Source organism: Peromyscus eremicus, chromosome 1 (genome assembly GCF_949786415.1).
Source record: "Peromyscus eremicus chromosome 1, PerEre_H2_v1, whole genome shotgun sequence".
NCBI lineage: Eukaryota > Metazoa > Chordata > Mammalia > Rodentia > Cricetidae > Peromyscus > Peromyscus eremicus.
In genome coordinates this window covers 26,629,188-26,643,698 of record NC_081416.1, presented here as the reverse complement: position 1 = coordinate 26,643,698, position 14,511 = coordinate 26,629,188, and positions in this window count along the sequence as shown.

Genomic DNA, 14,511 nt, shown 5'->3' with positions numbered 1-14,511 from the left:
TATAGAAAAGTTACTATTGATTCAAACAGAATAACATTTCTATAATAGAAAACTAAATACATGAGAGAAATAGAAAACTAAATACATGAAAACAGAATAGTCCTTTTCTTCTTGCATCCATTCTACAAACATGTTATGCTTTGTGCCAGAAATGCGTGTTTACTCATACCCTTCCAAGATGCTGACTTCTGTGTTATAGAAAAGCCCAGTGTAAGGGGACTACACAGATATGATACAGACACAGCAGAATGAAAGTACCCTAACCCAATCTCCTAGTAGGAATTGCCACTAAGATTTTTGTTTCCAGACAGTGCTGCTAGGGGAAGACCCTCTCCTTCCAAAGAAACAAACAAGCAAACAAAAAAGACTCATCAGAATGATTCAGACTTATATGCTCAAACTAGACTCAAATGGAGAACTTACAAAACTATTTATTCTCAGGCTCCAATTAAATTAGATCATCTGTGGGCAGTGTCAAGGCATGAGTCTCCCAGGGCGATTCTAATGTGCAGCCAGGATAGAAAGTCACTAACTGACATTGCCCCACTCTTCAGGATGCTGGGGAACCATGATTATAATTTTTCAGCAATCTCCTGTCCTAACTAGATGCTTTCTTGTTGGTACAGAAAAGTGGCAAGTGGGGACATGGTTCTGTTAATGACCACCTGGTTCTATTGAGATGTCTGTCCAGTCAGTGGGGACTCAGTGAAGCATTGATACTGACAATTAGCTCCGTTTGAGGTTCAGTAGGTTGGACATTTGCATCAGCCTCTTCCTTGCATGATTCCCTCTTTCTCTATTCTTTGATCTTGGTGTCATTGTTTCTTAGAGCCAGCATCTCTGTCACTATAGGAAATCAGAAGAGGTATCTGAAAGTCCATAATAGCTGAGCCCAGAACCTTCCTCTCCCATGGGTTGTGTTCCCACAAGTCATAAAGTCAGTTTTGCAAGTCTAAGGATGTGACAAGGGAGTAGACTGAGGTTTAAGAGCACAAATCACCCAGAAAGTAGAGGAGAGGACTCTTGGAGGAGAAAGAAAGAGTAAGAGAGGACAGGAACAGGGAGAGTAATAAAATAGTGAATATGATCAACATATGTTATGTACATATGTTGTGTACATGGAAGATTCTTGCTTCCATCCTTATACCTGCTTCTCATTTGGGTCCTTTGGCCTTATTCTTGTAAGCACCCTTTGAGTTTCCCATCTTGATAGCCTAGGCTCACTCCCATCTCAAGACTTTTAGCTTGGTCCTATCAGGAGAGTCCTTTGTGCCATGGAAGTTAGCACATTATCTAGTGCTTGAGGTTAGAACACAGACATGTTTGTGGGGAGATATTATTCTACCTATCGAAATTAACAACAATGACATTTTAAAAGAAGATGAGGCAATTTTAATGAATTAGTACAAGCAATTATTGTGCGAGTTTTCCTAAGGAAGGTGAACAAATGTCTATCCCCCCCCTACATAGAACACTACAAGAGAACAAAGAAATGATTCCATCCAAATATAGCTTGTGAACCAATGAGTCCCTGGGGTTACTTAAAGGAGCATGAGTCACTCAGAGACAGCTGTACCCAACTGGTAGGAACTCATGAAAGTTGCTTCTCTGAAGCTTCCTGCTCAACGTGTAGGCAGTTATGCTGAAGTCTCCTCTTCCCCAGCAACTGCCCATTACTTACAAAACTTCAGGAAGGGGTCTCCTGTGTCCTGATACTTTCTTAGCTTTCCTCATTCTATAGAAGAGAAATTTGAGTTCCAAGAAAATAGCTCCAGAACGGCACCTTAGCTAGTTTCCAATTAATTTGTGGGTTTTGAGAACTTATTTTCATGGCTATAAAATTATATTTTCCTTCATGTGGGTGTAGCGACTAGGTCACAAAGCAGCTTGGATGAGCACCTACCTACACAGGAGTCACTGTGGAAAGTTATATTTGGAAATTACTATTTCCCAACGTTTCAGAAAGGGCCTTTAGTAAGAAGCAGCTTTGAATCTGTTGCAAAAGGAGAGTGGGAATTATAAAATTCAGAGACTAGCTAAGTCCATGCATTTAATGTTAGATGATTGGGGAAGAAAGCCAAGAGGGTTAGAGGAGAAAGGGGGAAAACTGTAGTTTCTTTATTGATAATTGAGCAGTTTCAAATCCTGAGTAGAAAAGTGCATGGCAGGAAAACCTGTGCTTTTTCTAACCATGGAAAAGAAGAAAACTGAAGTATAAGATGCGTTTTGAATGAGGCTGGAGACCAAAAATGAAGAACCCCTTGGAAAAACCACAGCAAACTGAGCCTCTCCAGACCTGTTCTTGCCTCGGTTTCATTTTCCCTTGGTGAGTTGGACAGCATATCACTTATGTCCTGGGAAGGGATGCCCTGACAAGGAACAGACAGACAGTTCTTGAGGCACAGACAAAGCTATCTATTCTGAAGGTCCAGGATGCTCCTGAGAGAATCACATAAAAGTCAAAGTGTCTTTGCAAGAGGTTCACAAGTTCTAACACTAGAAAAGCCTTGTTATCTAGATGTGTCTCTTTCCCAGCTTGCACCTAATAAGAATAATCCAGTGAGTGTGTATATTCATCTCCTCAAATGAAATTAATTCATAACCCTGTTTTTCTTAGAAGCTATAGTTTATTCTCAAATATAGTCAAACATAAAATATGAGCAAATTGGTTTGAAACAACTACCAATACTGAATAAAATATTGTCATAATTAGAATTCATTTATATTAGGGGGAAATGATAGGTAGTCAAGCAGAGGTTTACATGTTCCTATAACCTACTGGGTCACTTTTCACTCTTGGAAATGTGCACAAACATGGTTCACATATAAAACACATAAGAATTATTTTAAAATATAGATTCTGATGTGTGAGGCCTGGGGATTGGGTTTCTTCACAGATTCTGTGTTTCTTATAAACTACTGAGTGGTGTCATTGCTGCTGTTCTTTTCTCCTTTGAGCTGCATGTTGTCAAGAACCCTATAAAATTACAGATACCAAAGTGCCATCTCACAGATCTGTAATTTTTAAAGCCACCTCAGACACATCTATATATTTATAGACTTGTAATAATGACACAGTGAACTGCATTTACAACATAAATGACTACTCTGGACATGTGGTTAGAAAAATGATTTTTTTGTTCTATTAGTCACCATTTGTTATTATCCATTACTTTTTCACTTTGATTCATAGTCTTGATGTGTACATCATGGCCCTGTGAAAATTTTACATGAACTATGGAATATCTATGTGTGAGGAATATGCTATACAAGCATACCTGGACAAATCTTGTAAACAGTTCCAGGAATTTGCATGTCTTTTAGACCACCGATGGTCCAGTTACAACTCCCTGAGAAACCATGTTTCAATGATAGACAACTTTCAGTAAAATTTTCACTCTGAGCCACCTACAATCCCCATGCCTGAGGTTGATCCACATAGCACCACATTCCCGGGTGCTCTCCATGGTGCTGACCCCAGACTCTCGCTTCAAATGGCGTCACCTGCTTTGAGTTCTCATCCTTCATGATTCTTTCCCAGGTTAAGCTTTGTAAAACAAAACAAACAAAGCCACCCTCTGCGATTGTAATTTTCCCTTCTGAGGCCAAGCTTCTGATTTCCAAACTCTTTTGCCAGTTTCCCAGTGTTAAGACCCTTCCTTCAATGCCAGGTTTTAACTAGGTAGAAACCAGTCGGTAACATGTTTCACTTCATGTTCCATGAATACTCTTTAACATACGCAAATGTTCTTTTAGCCTTCTTTGAAACTTCAGCAGTCATAGAAGCTCTCTGGTGAAAACTACTTTTATTTTTACCCTTTACAACCCTTTAAATGCCAGGGCTAAAGAGTGGCTCAGTGGTTAAGAGTAGGCACTGCTCTTATAGAGGGCCCACCATTGGTTCCCAGGACCCATGTCATGCAGCTTATAGCTGCTTGTAATGTCAACTTAACTGAGATCAAAAGCATCTGGGCTCCAAGGGCTTCTGCACAAACACACACACACACACACACACACACACACACACACACATTAAATAAGATTAATATTATTAAATTTCAATACCAATATATTTTTCACGGAACATAATTTTAACTTAGAGAATGCACAAGGAAATGTAAAAGGTTTAATGTTAAAATGAAGAAATAGAGTTATTTTGGATTGCTAGTGAAAACATACACGTGTACAGTTGTACATTACAAACCTTTGAAGTTATGTTCAGCTCCATCAGTTTTTCCTGTAAGTGTCTCAGGGAGTTGTAATTCATAAAACAGGGTGCTCTGTTGTTCAACCACACAGTGATACAAGGGAGTGTTAATAGAACACTGTAATTTATGACACTGAAGACTTTTGCTATAATTTCTCCTCATATAAATTCTCCTCAAAATGCTAACTATATAGGTATGATAGCTATGTTAATTAACCAGAATGTATAAATCACCTCAAAACATGAATTCATTCACCTTACATGTATGTAGTATTTATACATCAAAATTAAGTTGTTACAATACAAAAAAAGAAGTATGTAGTTTATTGCAGAGGTGAAAGTAAGAAACATCAGCTTGCTCTTCTTTAATGTTAAAGCTGATTTCCTTGTTGCAGTAAGAAATAACATGTGTACTAGGGAGATGTGTAGTTCCATCTAGATGAATGGTACTGGCACTCTGTCCTCTGAGCATCACCTAGATACAAATAGCTGCTGGTTTTTCTGTTTTGTATGCTGAACAAGAAACTTTTCAGTTCATGGGATGATATATCTCTTTAAATATATTCTTCATGAGTAGCCTTAGTGTGTGGAATCCAGAATGAGTTCCTACCAAATCATCCAGAAAGATTGGGAATGGGTTTGACCTCTAAGGACAATTTTTAAATCAACAGAGAACAGACCAACATGAAATGATACAAAATCAAACCTGCAGAGACAGAATTGGTCTCATCAAAACACAAATTATCCAAGACTTATATGAATAAAGCAGTTATTTAGAGGAAGACAATAACCATTATGAATGGGTAGGTCAACCAAGTTGGTATTTAAAAGGACTTTGCAAAGTCACATAAAGGCAGTGCACTCACATGTTATAAAGTTTTACCCAGTGACTTTAATCATTTATCCTTGTTACTATTGGGGAAAAAAAGTATCTTGAAAAAATTCCATTACACATTTTTCTCCTATGACTTTTTTATCTCATATACATATATATACATACATATATATGCAACAGACTTTCATAAATTAAGTAGCTCAAATACAAATTTATTGCCTTACATTGCTGGAGTAAGACATAGGAAATGAGAATAAAATCAATGTATCAGCAACAGGCATTACTTTTATGGAGGCAGCATAAGGGAGAATCCATTCTTTGCTTTTTCCAGATTCTGTTGGCTGCCAGATTCCTTGGCTTGTGTACACATCACACCAATCTTTGCTTCTATTGGCACATTGCTAATTTGATCTCTTGCTCTCATGACATGAACCCTCTCATTACATAAGTGCCATGGAGTAATTTAGATTAAAAAAAAAACTACCAATCACATGATTTTAATCATATCTGGAAAATCCAATTTTGACATACAAGCTAATACAAAAGTGAGGCATTATTCAACTGACAACATCAAGGTAACTATATTTTTAGGAATAAAAAGCTGAAATGTGGCCACCTGTTTTTCTTCCTTGAATTCCTTAAAGTATACATCATTATTTAAAGTAAAGGCCATAACATTATCTCATAGATATAGTCCAAATTATATCAAAAGACACAAATGTAGGTGAAATTCATAAGGCAACTTATGAAGAAGGTTATTGAGGTTCAGTAAGTGCACTTAAAGAAATGCAAGGAAGCAACATCATCCATGAGATGGTACAGTATCAACTCAAAGAAGAGAAGAAAAAGAGAAGGAAGGTGAAGAAGAGGTGGAGGAGAGAGAAAGTGTTTATACATTGAAATCTTTAGGAAAATCAAGAGAAAAAATAGACAGGTATAACCAACCAGCCAATAGATGAAGTGAAATTAAACAATAAGGTATGTCCACATAATTCTTCAAGCAGGGCAGGGAAGAAAAAAAGAGAATAAAACCAAAGTTAACCACCAAACAGGACAGTTAATAGTTGAGTAACTTCTTCTGTTTGTTGTGCCTTTAGTGACTCTGGAATACGTGTCAGAGTGTCATTAAACTTTAGAGCTGATAGATCACTCCCCATCTGACCAAACCAGCATCTATACCACCAGCATCAGCATCCAGAAGAACATCATTCAACTCATGCTTTCACCCAGTGAAGTGAGCTACTGTCCTGTCCAGAACTGCTGCACACTGTTTGATTATTCATTCTCCCCCACCAAACAATAATAATAACAACAACAACAACACTGCCATAGCCACCACATCTACCAAGTCTAAGGAAAACAGCAAACAGCACTGTACTGTGAAATGCAAAATTCCCTGTGTATGTTTATCTTGCATTTTTAAGTAACCTTATTTTCATATTTAGTTCATGTCTCCATGGCCCCTGTTCTATGAAGAAACAGACACACGGCTTGACTGAAGATCTAAAGTGCAGCCTTGCCTTTCCAACTGAAGTTCTAATAAAACCAGATTGCTCTCTGTTTTCTTTTTTTTTAATCTCAATTTTAAGAGTCCTGTTAGGGAAAAAATAGAATAAGGAAAACACAGTGGCCTGCCAGTGTCAGCCTTCATCAAGTACCAGAGGACATAAGATCTCCCATGGAGCAGGTATATTTGTCTAGTTAAAACACCTGGCCTCACTGACACAAATCAAGGCACTGAAAATAACAAAAACTTCATTTGAAAATACAAATTGGCAGATTAACTCCTCAAGAATGAGCCTCTGTCTTTTACCTCCTGGATCTAGGGCAGGATCATGCACTGCTTTAGTAAAAAGGACATAGACACTACTGAGCTTAAACTTCAAACGGCGTTGTGTGCCAGTCCTTCACAGAACCCTACTACCACATGAACAGCCCCAAGCTAGCCTGCTAGAAGGAAGTCCAGATGTACAAGCCAGGATTGTCCCTGAATGTAGGACCCCAATCAAGAGTAGTCTGTCCAACCCACTGCTGATCACAGACAAAGAATGAGCCCACAGCAAACCAGACTGCCTACCAAATCAAGCTTGTGACATAAATACTTGTTCATAAGCTCTTAGGACTTGGGATGGTTTGCTATGCACTGACAATGATGAAGGAAATAGATGGGTACATCTACATTGTCATCAGCAGAATTCTAGATCTTCGTGGACATCACACAACCCAATTTTGTTATCGTGTAAAGGAAGATGAAACATAAAGAGTATGCATTGTCAAAATCACCAGCTCTTTACTAGATTTGGCTCATATTACATTAAAATTTCTTTGAACAGTTCTGTTATAACTATATTAATAGATTCCTTTCAAGTGCTTAACATAGAAAAGGAATTATGTTAACATTTTGTATCAATACGTTCCAATAATCGAAATTACACATGGAACCACCAAGCAATATGAATTTTTCTGACACCGGAGACAATGGTCTACAGCTTCACTACATTGCTGCCACCATGGTGTAGTGGGTAGCCATTCCAGCTTTGACCTGGAAGTTCCAACCCCCACTGAGGCTTCAGAAATGGTCACGCCTAGAAGGCGGGGCTGAGAGAGGATACTGAAGATCTGAGATCTAGATGCGTGGGCTCTTTTGGTTCCTGGACCCTGGATTCTGGAGCTAGACTGAGCAGAGTTCTCCAGAGAACACCGCCGGACTGCGCCACACCTTTCCCAGACCCTGTAGCCTATCCCTTCACTTGTAAGTTACTCCATAAAATAAACCTCCCTTTAAACTAGTGGAGTGGCCTTAATAGTTTCACCAATACCATGGTAGTGGATTCAGGGAGCAGCAACTTAGGTGGAGATGAAACTCCAAAGACAGTATTTGCTCGGTCAGGAAACTGGACAAATGACAGCTAAAAATGTCTTTGACTATCAACTACAGCACCAGCTGCAGGAAGTCCAATTGCATTGCTCTTTCCCCTCAGTGTTGAACAGATAGCTAGAGTTTGGGAGGGAGAGAAGTCAGTGGTAATCTATTCCAAGGTCTATGTCAACTAACTCTTTAAAAGTTAATTAACTGTTTAAAGCCACTTAACATGGTTAGGTGCTCATTTAAAAAAAAAAAAAAGGATGGAGCTCTATTGGAGGCTGAAATGCACAAAGAAGTTATGATATTTTTTTCTCATCTCAGATAGATGGAATGGCTTGCAATGGTCAAATTCTCTTTTTCTCTGTCTTTCCACTGCTTAAATATTTAAGTTCATAAAAGTTAAGATGTAACCCCACACTGATAAGAGAAATCTCAACATGTTAGAACTTCCAACAAAAATGAAAGCAGCTCTGTGAGGCTAGGCATTGGGGAGCCCTGGTCTTGACTCTTCATTTAACACTCCTTAATTCGTGCTGTATACCTCAGAGCTGTTTATCTTTTATATGTCAAAATCCATTTGACATATTGGTAACTCCACGCCTCACCTGTAAAAATAATTTTCAACTGTAAAAATTGCATCCTGATTCTTTTATATGAAGAGGTACTGCTCTGGGAAATAAAAAGTAGATGGGAAAAGTTAATGCTGGGCTTCCTTTTCTTCATGTCTGGCTTCCCTACAGTATCCCAAGTGCTGCCTGAGGTACAGGCTGCTAACAGCTGTACCCTGTACTCATAGATCCTCAGCCCCTGCACTCTGATCTTAGCTCTTTACCTTGTTACTGGCATAAAGTATGGTAAATTAATTTAAATTCCTTCAAGTATGCAACAGAACTAATAATACATACTTCATGGTGTTCTTGTTAAATATGTAATGCAGAATATGATAGCCCCAGACATTCTGTGTCCCTTGGTACCATTTGAATATGCTATAAACAACAAGAATAGTAAAGAACTAAGTCAAATAAAAAGTAAATAAACTGTAATAGTACCAGGTGAGCATGAAATCTGAAGACAGAGCAAACAGGCCTTCTGAAGACGTCATGGCACACTTTGGCAATACCCACAGAAGCACAGGCACTTGTACCACCATCTCTGCTCTATCTACCTTCTATACTCAGGTAATAAATTGCTGAGAGAGATAGCCAAATGGCCTTGTCTGTATCGCATGACTACATCTATGATCTCAGATTAAATGCTTAATGATTGAAAACCCCACTCAAGGCACATAGACAAAGAGAAGATAACTCTCTAAAGGCCAGAGGTTCTTTTTCCTTTTACTACTACATGGGATGGATGCTAGGCAGAGAAAAACAAGGCTGTTGAGTTACGTTTTCTGGGCAGATATGAAGAAATGTCTATTCACCCCAGATGGTGCCAGTGACAGACCAAAGAAAAGATTCCATCCAAGTCAAGTTTAGGGAACCAATGAGCTTATTGAGGTTACTTATATGAGCATGGATGACAGAAAGCACCTCCCTTTCTGAAAAGTCCCACCTTCAAATGGTTTATGACCAGCCATAGTGATGACTTCAGAGATGGAATTCTACCCTTCCATTAATGTTCCCCCTCATGTGTACTGTAGCACCTCTCAAGATCATGTGCAGCTAGACCAGGAATACTAAGAGGACAGCAAAAGAGTGAATGAGAGGCTGGGTTAGTGGGGAAAGGAATGATAACCCTCCCCTTACTCTTTCTGTGAGAGACTGTTGACAGACTGGTTTGGAGGGGTCTCCCATAGTTACTCATCTTTTCTCTGACTGGGAGATGTAAACAGAACATCATGTTTCAATCACAGTACTCCACATCAGTCCTAGTCTTCAAGTTAATGCAGCTGTCACCCAAAAGTTACATTCTTGCAAAATATTCATTAATTTAAAAAGCAAACAGTGTTTCCAATGATACTACCATCTTAGCCATGCCCTTGTCCTGGCCTTCCTGATAACACACCAGCCTGCCTATTAGCAATTTTATAGATTTAGTCTATACTTTGAATTGTCTTTGGAAGAAAAACTATTTGCAGGTGAAATGAACTATAAAATACCATAGACGACAAGCCTAAGCTTTTTGGCTTTTATCACTTACAGATCTATGCAGACCTAATACTGCCCTCTTCATGCAGAGAGAACACAAAGAAAGCGCAAAGGCAGAGCAGTTTGCTAGCCTCGCCCTCTGAACTCCTGCCTTTGGTGAGCTCACTCTTCCTCTTAACAGCCTCCATAACTTGTCCTGGCCTCCTGAGGCCACTGCTCTGTTAGGTTAAATGGGAGCATCAACCCTACATTTAGCCATGAAGACATAAGAAGATGGGCTTAAATCAGGGCCCCAAAGATCAAGATGAACAGTGCAGTCAAGTCTTTGTAATTTTTCTTAGTGAAGCAAGGATGTACTTGGTGTGTATATTTAGGCTCCAGGTTTCAGATACTACTATGAACTTTCTAAATGATGCCCCCTGATCTGTTTGATATCTCTGTGACCTTGTCCTGTTCAGCACAAATTCACACCTGCAGTCCAGTGTGGCTCAGTCCTCAGTATATTTAAACTACTACTCAGTGTCTCTTCTAATTACCAACCAGCACCTAACCTGCAGGGAGTAGATTCCTTTTTGTGACTTTTCCATTTTATCATTCTTTCAGTAAACATGCTGATTGGTAGATTTCCTAACACCCTCTCCTTTCTATTTTAATGTTTATTAAAGTAGGGCCAGAGGGCCTTCTAGGAATAAATGCATCCAGTGTTCAGGAAACCCAAGATTCTTGTGGCGAGAAAATAAGCAAAAGTTGAAGACTTCCATTTGTCTACATTGATCCAGCTGGGGACAAGTTACTGAAAAGAATAACTGGTGGTGGCATTCATGAAATGTGGAATTTCATCATTTGGAGGCATTGCCTCTGTAGTTTGGGAGATGACGAAAGAAGTCAAGGATCACACAAAGTTTTCTGTAGAAAGACAGTTAATCAGCATTTTAGGTTAAGCTGGTACACCACCCTTCTGTAATAGATATTTAACTCTGTCACTATATGTGAAAACAGACAGGGACAGTGCCCATCTAAGCAAGTATTATTTTGAACCATTGCAAAAATGGATGCTGGAACTGGCCTTGAGCCTCGGTGCACCTGTGGCTCATGTAGACTCTGTGATAGTAAACATGCAGCTTTATTCCCACACCCTGAGTGAGACACAAGGCCTGGCAGTTTAGTATCATCACAAGCATCTAGACTCTAAATTCTAGAGAGTGTCTCAAAGCCATAAAATATTTTGAAATCATAAAAGAAACGTGAAGACTACTGAACTAGGAGATAATTACAATTTAAAGCCAACCCCCACTGCTTACTTAACTGGCAAACTGCCTAATTTCTGTAAATCTGACTTTCTTCATTTTTGAATATTGAAAAGGAAACAGCACAGGAATGTTTTTTCTTTTTATTAAGAGATTATCTATTTGTTTTACATATCAACCATGGATTCCCCTGTCCTCCCTCCTCCCACACCCCCCAGCATTCCCCCCCAATCCAACACCCATTCCCACCTTCTCCAAGGCAAGGTCTCCCCTGGGGAGTCAGCAGAGCCTGGTCCCTTCAGTTGGGGCAGGTCCAATCCCCTCCTCCCTGTGCCAAGGCTGAGCAAAGTGTCTCAGGATAGGCACTGGGTTCCAAAAAGCCGGCTCATGCACTAAGGACAGGTCCTGGTCTCACTGCCTGGGCCCCCCTAAACAGTTCAAGATAAACAACTGTCTCACTTATCCAGAGGACCTGGACCAGGAATTTTTTTTAAAAGTAACAGCAATTGAGCAGTATCATGAAATTTAAAGTACTCTTTTCACAATTATCATTGTATTAAATCTCACAAATGCCTTGGTGGCCACTGGAAGCCTAGATATTTTTATCTCACTTCCAACATTCTGGCTTGTAGATACCATTCCCATCTTACGGATAAGAAACTAAAAGTCATGTGGGGAATAACTCTGAAAGTGCTCCTATACTTCATGAGGATACAGTGTTACAACTGATCTGAGAAGCAATAAGATGCATCCCAATTCTTCCTCCATAGTTTGGATTTGTGAAGTTTGATCATGGTTCTTAACACTTAACACATTGTTCTAATGCCCATTCTGTGTGTGAGCAACCACCACCTAACTAAATAATTTCTGCTCTCTCTATAGGGTCAAATATACACCTAAGGAGAGTCTAGAGTTATTCCTTATATTTCTTTGCCCCCACCCCAATAGCACATATAATAAAAGAGTTTCTATTTCTATGAAAACTTAGCAACACAGACCTGGGTATGTACCCCACCTCTGTCAATTAAAATTGACATCTGACTCCAAAAAGGCCCTGCAAGTGAGAAGTCTGTAAGAATCTGCATGGTGTGTACCCATGCAAAGACAAGGCTACAAGATATAGAGCCAGAAAAAAATCTTAATGGGCTTTAAACTTTATGACCAGGACAAATGTAGATAGGGACCTTTACCACACCCCAGGTATTAACTTTAATCATTTACATTTTTAAAAAGCAAAAGTCACAGCTGTTGAATTTCACTTGCAAAGTATTCACCTTTTGACACTTGCAATTACTTGTTCTGGGTTTTTTTTTTTTTTTACCTTTTTGGCTACTAAAGGAAATAGTATTTTAGTGTAAGAAATTGGGGAAACAATTCAAAATAACTAGTGGGGGAAAAGTAATCCAAGATTCCTTAAGGTAAATAATGGGGCAGATAATTTGTAAAGGTGACCACGACCGTGCTACCCACCCTGTAGGTTCTTTTGTAAGATGAGTTTGTCATGTTACATAACTAGACATCATGTTTGATTTACCCTTTTCATAAATCCAACCTAACACTTCAGCTTTCTTTATCACTGGAACGTGACAGAAAAAGCTCTGTACAAACAGCAGCATGAAGCTTTAAGATGACTTGCAGCTTTGAGTTTGTTTGCCTGGAACTCTCAATCTCCATATTTTTAAAAGTGTTGTCTGGTCAGATAAACTAGATAAGTGAAATCCAGTGTATTATGTGCCACAAGGCAGTCCCTCAATGGGAAAATCATTTATCCCAAGACCAGAAAAGATATTAAACAAAATGAAAAAAGAAAATCAATATACACCAATATGATACAAATGTTGAAATTATCTGATAAAAATGTTAAATAGGCCATCCCGAAGAAATGTTTCAATAACTATTCAGGAGCATGCTGGAACCAAGAGAGGATATACAAAATCAAGGGAAGGACAACCTACACAGAAGAACCAAATAGAAGTTTTAGAGATAAAGCCTACAATAAACAAAATTCTAAAACTCACTGGAAAAGTCCAACAGCAGAGTGATGAGGATAGGGGAAGAATCAGCGAAGCTGAAAATTAAACCACCGAACATACTCAACCTGAACAACAGAGAGAAATAGACTGAAAAATCAAACTCATAGAGTGTCGGTTAAAGTCGTGAGAAAGAAGTAAAAGGACCAAGGAGAGGTAAGGAGGAGGTATAAACAACACTAAGGTTGTATGCAAAGGACTTAGGGAATCATTATTTTATGTAAACCCAAAATTTTATATAATATGTAGATATATAGTTTAAACGAAGTTATGTCATTTAAAGTGATAATGGTCACCACAACAACCATAAACTATCTAACAAAACCCCCAGTACTAGGCATGAGAAACCTGTTCTCAAGTTCTTGGTCGGGGTGTCCAAAAGACCCCCAAAACAGTACAGGCTATTCCCATTGCCATGAGTTGTCTCCTGGAATTTGAAGGTAAGATGTTATGCTGTTTGATTGATATCTCTGAGAGGCCTGTCTGTTCTGTTCTGATGGGAAATGGAGGAGAAGTGGATCTGGAAAAAAGAGGAGGTGGGGAGGAGGTCTGGGGGGAGTTGAGGGAGGGAAACTGGGGTTGGGATGTAATGTATGAAAGAAGAATAAAAAACAGTTCATTGCTGAAGGCACCACACACTTTGTACATAGAACTTGGAGGAATCAAGCTGGACTTGACCTATAGCCTCTTCCCTAAGGAGTAGCTCTCATAGTATTGGAAGGGTCTATGCAAGCTGTCAATGGAAGAATGCAATCACTAGTCATAGATCTGAAAGAAGAATCTACTACTGCCAGATTCCTAAACCTATATACTTTTTAAATTATTTTCTAAGTATATACCCACAAATAAGCATACCCTCATTCCTCACCAAAGAGGTTTCTTTTTTTTTTTTTTTTTTTGCAACAGATAGAGACTATTATAGAGGTCCACAATTGCCAAAAAAAAAAAAAAACAGAGGAATAAGTGACCATTTAGTGTCCAACTCCAACTGACGCATCTACAACACAACCCCTATTTCTAAGGCTCAGGGAAAATCATGGAAGACGCAATGCAAAGATTGAAACCAGACACTCATGGTGTCTGCTGTTAGAAAGTCTTCCTCTAGACATTACAGGGAAAATGCAGCCATGAACTCTCAACAATATGGCTGCCTGAACAAGACCAGCATAATGACAATACAAATTGACATAGCAATGAGGACAAGTGAAATTCCATGTGGTGCTATGCATAGGTGAA